This window comes from Stegostoma tigrinum, chromosome 9 (assembly GCF_030684315.1).
Source record: "Stegostoma tigrinum isolate sSteTig4 chromosome 9, sSteTig4.hap1, whole genome shotgun sequence".
Taxonomy (NCBI): domain Eukaryota; kingdom Metazoa; phylum Chordata; class Chondrichthyes; order Orectolobiformes; family Stegostomatidae; genus Stegostoma; species Stegostoma tigrinum.
Genome location: NC_081362.1, coordinates 85,085,224 through 85,092,633, shown reverse-complemented (window position 1 = coordinate 85,092,633; position 7,410 = coordinate 85,085,224).

Sequence of the window (7,410 nt, the reverse complement as noted above, 5' to 3'; positions counted from 1 at the left end):
ATAGATTTTTGAAGGAGTTGTACTGAACTAGAAATATTAACTGTCTTTCCAAGGATGCTACCAGACATTCTCAGTTTCTTCAACACTTTCTTTATTTCAGATCTCCAGAATCCACAGAAATTTTCTTTTAAACCCTTATATGTATGTGTGTAAAATAATCAAAGAACAGACACAATCCCATATTAAAGCAATAAGAATTCTTGCACAACTTTGGAAGGGCAAGTGCAGAATAAAAGCAATACTGATTTAAGTATGGGAATGTGCCAACAGAATGGGACTGAATGATTGTATGCTGACTGCTCCAGCTAATTCTTAATAAGTTTAGTTTTGCAGCAAATCAGCTGACATGTTCAACTAAAACATCATTCATGTTATGTCATGGTGCTGTTCTATTAGTGATGTTAAATAGTGGGTGCCAGAAAGCACTGGAATTTCTACTGAGAAACCATGGAATGGTAAATGATGCTTTGAGTAACCCAAATAACACTGCAGCTTGTTGGAAGCTGAAATGTTGTCAGTTTTACTTTAACTTCGATACTTGTTCAAATCTGAACAATTTATTATACAAGTGTAACGTTCTCAAACTCAACTCATCTGTCTTTAACATTGGCTGCCATGTACTGGTAAGAACACACAGGACTGTTTTCATGAATGTATTTGCTACTGCTTCGGGTTTTCAAAACTTTCTGTGAAACTAAAAAAGGTAAAACCACTTAAGTGTAACTTCAGCTTCTGAGTTGGAAAGGTCATGTGGATCCAGCAAAACAGTTTAATTCTCTGGCTAATTTAAAAATAGATGACATATTACAGATGAACATTTCAAGGGAAAATAAAAATAGGGTTTATGAATTAACACAGGATGTGCGATAAAGTTTAGGAGGATATAAATTTAAATATCTCAAATGGAGGTTGTAAAAATGCTATGTTGGATTACAGAATGAATAGACACTGGTGACTAATGTAAAGAGATTACTTGAACGTTTTAGTTATTGGTTAGTGGTGTGTTTCATTTCATTCAGCATTCAGATTGCTGTGACAACATGCACTAATATTTTATCATTACATAAAGGAAAGGTCAATGATGAGGAACAATGCTGGCCCCCAAAAGACAAAATGGGGATATTGTCAATGATGGGAAAACGACAGACATGTTGCATAATTACTTTATCTCAATATTTACAGCAGAAACCAAGGATAGTTTGAAGTCCAAAGGAAATTAATAGTGGATCAGGGACAGAGGCTGAATAAAATGAGTATCAGTAAAACAGCAGTGATAAAGGAAATTCATGGAATTATGGAATGACAGATCTCTAGGACCTGACGGTTTCTGTCCAAGGGTGTTAAAGGAAATCAGACAGCACATTATTGATACCCTAACTACAATCTTTCAGAGTTCCCTCGATGCAGGAGTTTTCCTTTTGGATTGGAAAATTGCATGTCACTCCACTTTTGATGAATGGCGAAAGAGGAAAACCAAGGAACTATAAACCAGTTAGCCTAATGTCTGTGGAGGAAAGGTTGTTGAAGTTTATAGTTAAGAATGGGGGTAACTGAAATTTTTCAGTTAATTGGGAGAGCTAGCATGGATTCATGACCAGTAGATCATGCCTGACAAATTTCATCAAATGTTTTTGAATAGATGGTTAAGGTAGCACACAGTGACTGTGGATGTTGTTTATATGAATTTCCACGAAGCATTTGATAAAGTTCCACATATGACACTAAGGTAGAAGCCCATGGAATTTATAAATTCATTCACGGGATGAAAATGTCAGTGGTTAGGCCAGCAGTTATTGCACATCCCCAACTGCCCAGAGGACAGTTAAGAGTCAACCACATTGTGGGTCTGGAGTCACATGTCGGCCAGACCAGGTAAGGATGACAGTTTCCTTCCCTAAAGGGAGGGCATTACAGAACCAGAAGATGGGATTATTTTTAGAATAATCGGTGATGGATTAGACTCTTAATTTCAGGGTTTTTTTTTCTTGAATTCAAATTCTGCCATGGCAGGATTTGAACCTGGGTCCCTAGAACATTACGTAGGTCGCTGGATTAACAGTGGAGTGATAATGCCACTAAGGCAATGCTTTCCCCTAAATTGAGCATAAAATACTTTAAGTGGCGAGGAATGTGATCAGTGGTGTCCCACAGAATCTATGTTAAGGTCTCAATTATTCACATTATTTATTAACAACTCAAATAATGATGTAGAAAAACTCATCTAGGTTTGCTGGTGACATAATTAAGCTGCATTGTAGACTGTGTCGGTGATAGTCTCATCAATATCTCTTTGTACTTTTATGCTAAGTGAATGGGCAAAACTGTGCCAGACAGCTTCATTGTAAGCAAGTGTAAGAGATACAAATTTTGGATCAAGAAAGGATAGATCACACTACTTTCTGAATGGTATGAAGATAAATACAGTCCAAAGAGATTGGTTCAGGTGCATAGATCATTAAAATGCCATGAACAGGTGCAGAAAATCTCATAGTATGCTGGCCTTTATAATCTAGAAAACTAGAGTACAAAGATGCAGAAATTATGCTACAGTAATATAAAACCCCAGTTTGACCCCACTTGAAATACTGTGAACAAATCTGGGTACCACACCTTAGGAAGGATATAATAGCCTTGGAAGGAGTAAAATGTAGATTCACAAGAATGATACCTACACTTAATCCTTTAAATTACAAAGAGAGATTATACAAATTGGCCTGTTTTCTGTATAATTTAGTAGTTAAATGGTGATCTAATCGAAGTCATCAAGATATTAGCAAGAAAAGATACTGCACTGGTTGACAATTCTGGAACTGGTAGTAAAATCTGAGAACTAAGGCCAGACAGTTCAGGACAAATGTGACAAAGCACTTCTACGCATAATGTGGTAAATGTTTAGAACGCTCTTTCATAAATGGCAGTGGATGTGGATCATTTGTTAATTTTAAATCTAAGACAGATTAATTTTTTTTATTAAGCAAAGGTATTACGAGATAGCCAAAGGCAGGTATATGGACTTAGTCCACAGATCAGCTGTTAGCTCATTGAATGGCCTTCTCCTGTTGAGATGTAGTCCGGAGCAATGGATTGGGATGGCAGACGTTTCAATGTTCGTGCCATCATGTGGTTGATCAGGAATCTCGCCCGATCCTACTATCTGCTATTGTGTTGGTAGGAATCACAAGTTGATGCTCAACCTGTCTGAACATTTTTATAAAATGCATTTTCCTTGACCAGCATTGTGGGATGCAATCTGAATCCCAAGGTTCTTGCTCAGGCAGGAATGCTGCCCACTGTGCCACAGACTTCCCATCTGTTATATTAGTTATTCAGTTATAGCCTTAAATTTATGAGTGCCTCTCTTTGTTTCAATTACGTACTTATATTTGTTTTTAACATGACTTTGGTCATTTGATCTGATTTTCTCACTGCTCAGTGTCTAATCCCACATTTTCCAACCCTACAAAATACTCTCAAGTTATTCCAGCGTAATAAGAAATTTCACTTCCTAAGTTGCTGATTTGATGAAACAAAATAGAACCTCCTATATAATCCATGTATATTCTACCACAGTTTGTAAATAGTCAATATGTTTATATTGTGTCTTTAATACAGGGAAATGTCCCAAACACTCTTACAGAGGTGTAATCAATAGATTCTATTTACTGGTTTACAGGGGCGGGTGCAGGTAGACCTATGACTGCGGATGACTCTTAATTATCCTTGTGCTTTTTGAGACACAGAATCTTCGAAATTCCACCAAACTAATCTCACCAACCCAAGAAAGCTAAACAGATAAATAGAAAGTGGGACATAACACCAGCGCTTCATTGGAGGCTCACTGATGATGTTACCTGGAATGGTGACAAAACGTCTGAAAACTAACCTTCCAGCTCAGCGAGCAAACTCACATCCAGAACTAATCTTACCAGCAGGATAGATGTATCCAAATGACGGTTCCCCCTCATCCCTGTGAATGGTGCATCATAAGGCCTCCTTAATTCTCTGAGTAGTAGTGATGTTGTTCTGTGTTGTGGAATATGCCATGTAAACTAGCTTCTCAAACACCTAGATAGCAAGACTCAATGACTTCAGGTTCTGACATGTTCTTTGATTCAGCCTGTGCAAGGTGAGTTTTCCATCTGCTGACCCCAAGCTTTCATATTTAGCAGGGCAAGTTACCACCTCCTCTAGCTCTCCAGATATTCAGTCCAAGTGTCTATGCATTGAGAAGCCTCAGGAATCATGTAGTGTACAGACTGATTGTTCTCCTTCCTGATTTTGCAATGCTTAAAGCTAAACCTGAAAGTCCAGATTTTTTTTTTGTTTTACAGTGAAAGTAATATGCTTTTAGATAAAGTCCAGTTAACATTTTTTCACTAGAATTTCAACCAGTACACACACATTCTCAAAATATCTTCTGGCTTGTGTACGTTTTATTACAATTAATTAATTAGCTCACAACATCTGTTGACTTGTTACCTTTAATTCCTGGAAAGCTAGCATCTTTTAAACAGAATTATATACACATTCTATTCCAAGCTGTCTACCAATAATGCCCTTTCATTTCTGTGTGATTTCTTGATTTAAATTGACGCATAAGCTCCCACTTGCCTGAACCATATATATAACCAAAATATACCAGATACACTCAGGTCATGAGTATCTGTTGTGGTCATCAATCAGTCCTCAAATATAGGTAGTATCACAGTGATAGTGATTCATCAGGATATCATGTACAATTGTGAATGAGCAGTTTTCATTTTAGGACTTCATCTTATGTGAAGTATTCACTGAGAATGTGTAAAGGTCAAGGGGCCATCTCCTTCCATCGCTTTTAGCAGCAAACAGCTTTGTATGTTCTAAGCTGGTACAGTTTACTTGCAAGACTTCTGAAATGAGTACTAGTCTTTGTTGCTATCTTCTGGCCCTGTCTGGCCTTTTCACCAGGAGTGGTCTGAATAACTGGCTCACTAAGTGACACAACTGTGAACAATGTGACCAAACTAATGGGGCTGCTGCTCTGTGTTTATGACCATGGAATTATCTGCATGTAAACCTTGCTACTAGTTTTTGTTTTACTATTTCCAGAAATCTGACCGTTGCTAGCAAAGGCTTTCAAAATTCTGCCTTATCTTGGAACAAACAGATGAATGGTTATTAAGAAGTTCCATGAGTTTCTTATGTTTGTGCCTGTAAAATCTAAAAATCATTCCTTTTACCTCATCATAACCACACCATAATCATACGTGATTAACAGGGTTGACAAAGAAACACCATGCAACCCACAAGTAAGTGTCAGCATATTTTTGCCCTTTGTCTCCTTCCTGATAAGTTTGTTATGCTTGACACATATTACTGTATTCAACAATAAGGGGTTGACCACTTTGACCTGAAATTAGATACTTCCTCATTCAGTTGGTTACGAATCCTTGTAATTCTATACGCCAAGAGGCTTATGAATGTTTCGTTGTTAGGTCTATTCAGGAGTGACTGACAGTTTTGTTTAAGATGGGGTTTGGGCAGGAATATGGAGTTGAGGTGATTCACTGGCCATGATCTTAAGAAATAGCAGAATAAGCTCAAGAGATCATTATAGCCTGCTTCTGCTCCTGTTACCAAGTTATTTTAATTGTTTGTACAGCTGCTTTAATTATGTGACTAACTCTTTACTTGTTATCATAAACTGATCATGCCAAGAAACATTTTGTTTTTGAATGGCTTCAGTGTGTTCGTGAAATCTGGTGATGCTTTCAAAATTCCAGTTTCTCAAACTGAAACTGAATTGCATTAATAAATAGCAATGATGGATGTGGCAAACAAAAGGGGCACCTGTGAAAATTCTGCCTTTTCTGAAGAATATTTTAAAGCAATAGTTGAGAAAGATACAGGAGGGTATTGTGTCCAGTAAAGTAGAATTAGTAGTCAATGTTGCATGGCTGTGGTTTTAAATGATCAATCAATGTGTATTACCAGGGGCTGCTTATATTTCTACTTCATTTAGGCTCAAGCAGGGTGGTGGGCATTCTTCCTCATAGACTGATCACTATTGTCACTTTTAGCTATCTCTGTTCATTTTTCATTGCAAAAGCTAAAAACAGTGCAAGAAGTACAAATCTCCCTAGGGTCTCAATCACCAAAGTGGAGAATCAATATGATGTGTGCTCCTACTGGAGGTCAGTGGATCCTGGATAAACAAAAATTACAAATTAAACTGGAAAAACTGCAAAATATTACACCGTAGGGCATAGGATTGTGGCAATGATACTTCTTCATTACCTTTAGCAGCATATCCTGATGAAAGCCAAGCATTTTACTATGAAAATGAAGAGAAGAATTGTTGGGCATGTCAACTCAAGATTGGGTTGTAAATTTACTCATCATTAAGTGCACCATCATTTTTGTGGGTAAATTCTGGGATGGTGCATGTTTCTACTGGATTTCTGTTTGGGTATAACATCATGTAGTTTCCATCACAACTGAGGATAAAGCTGCTGGTAGTTGGAATGGCATTAGAATTGACAAATAGTGGTAGTAGGTATAACATCTTTCCTTGGCCATATGCCATAATTTCTTCTTAACTATTGGTCACCATCAGGAGTTCAAGAAGGCCCAACTCCTTGGGAAGTGTAAAGTGTAAAGAGAGAGCTGTGTAAATCTGATCATCAAATATTTAATTCAAATTTTCTTGGTTTCCTTGATTTACCTTCAGAAAACAGCAATGACGTTTTCTTATTACAATCTACAGTCTCAGAATATTCTCAGGATCTTGCAAAACTGTTTCACAATAATTCCACAAGCTACTGACCCACCTAAGAGTTTTCCTCCTTGAAAATGAGATGCAAATATTTAGTACCAAGATGGTTGTGCTGATATGGATATGCATTGTATCTCTTTGTGAAGAATTGCATCCTTTTAGAGTGTAGCTTTCATTCAATATGTGTTAAGGTTTTGGAATGAGTTTAAACTCCTTGTTACTTTGTTATTAGATTCCCTACAGTGTGGCCCAACAAGTCCACACCACACCACACTTGCAGCATCCTGCCCAGCCCCATCCCCGTAATACCCACACAGCCTTGAACACTACGGGCAATTTAACATGGCCAATCCACCTAACATAGAACATTACAGCACAGTACAGGCCCTTTGGCCCTCGATGTTGTGCCGACCTGTCATACCGATCTCAAGCCCATCTAACCGACACTATTCCATATACATCCATATGCTTATCCAATGACTACTTAAATGTACCTAAAGTTGGCAAATCTACTACCGTTGCAGGCAAAGCATTCCATTCCCTTACTACTCTCTGCACATCTTTGGACGGTGGGAGGAAACTGGACCACCTGGAGGGGACCCACACAGACACAGGGAGACAGTTACCCGAGGCTGGGATCGAACCCGGGTCCCTGG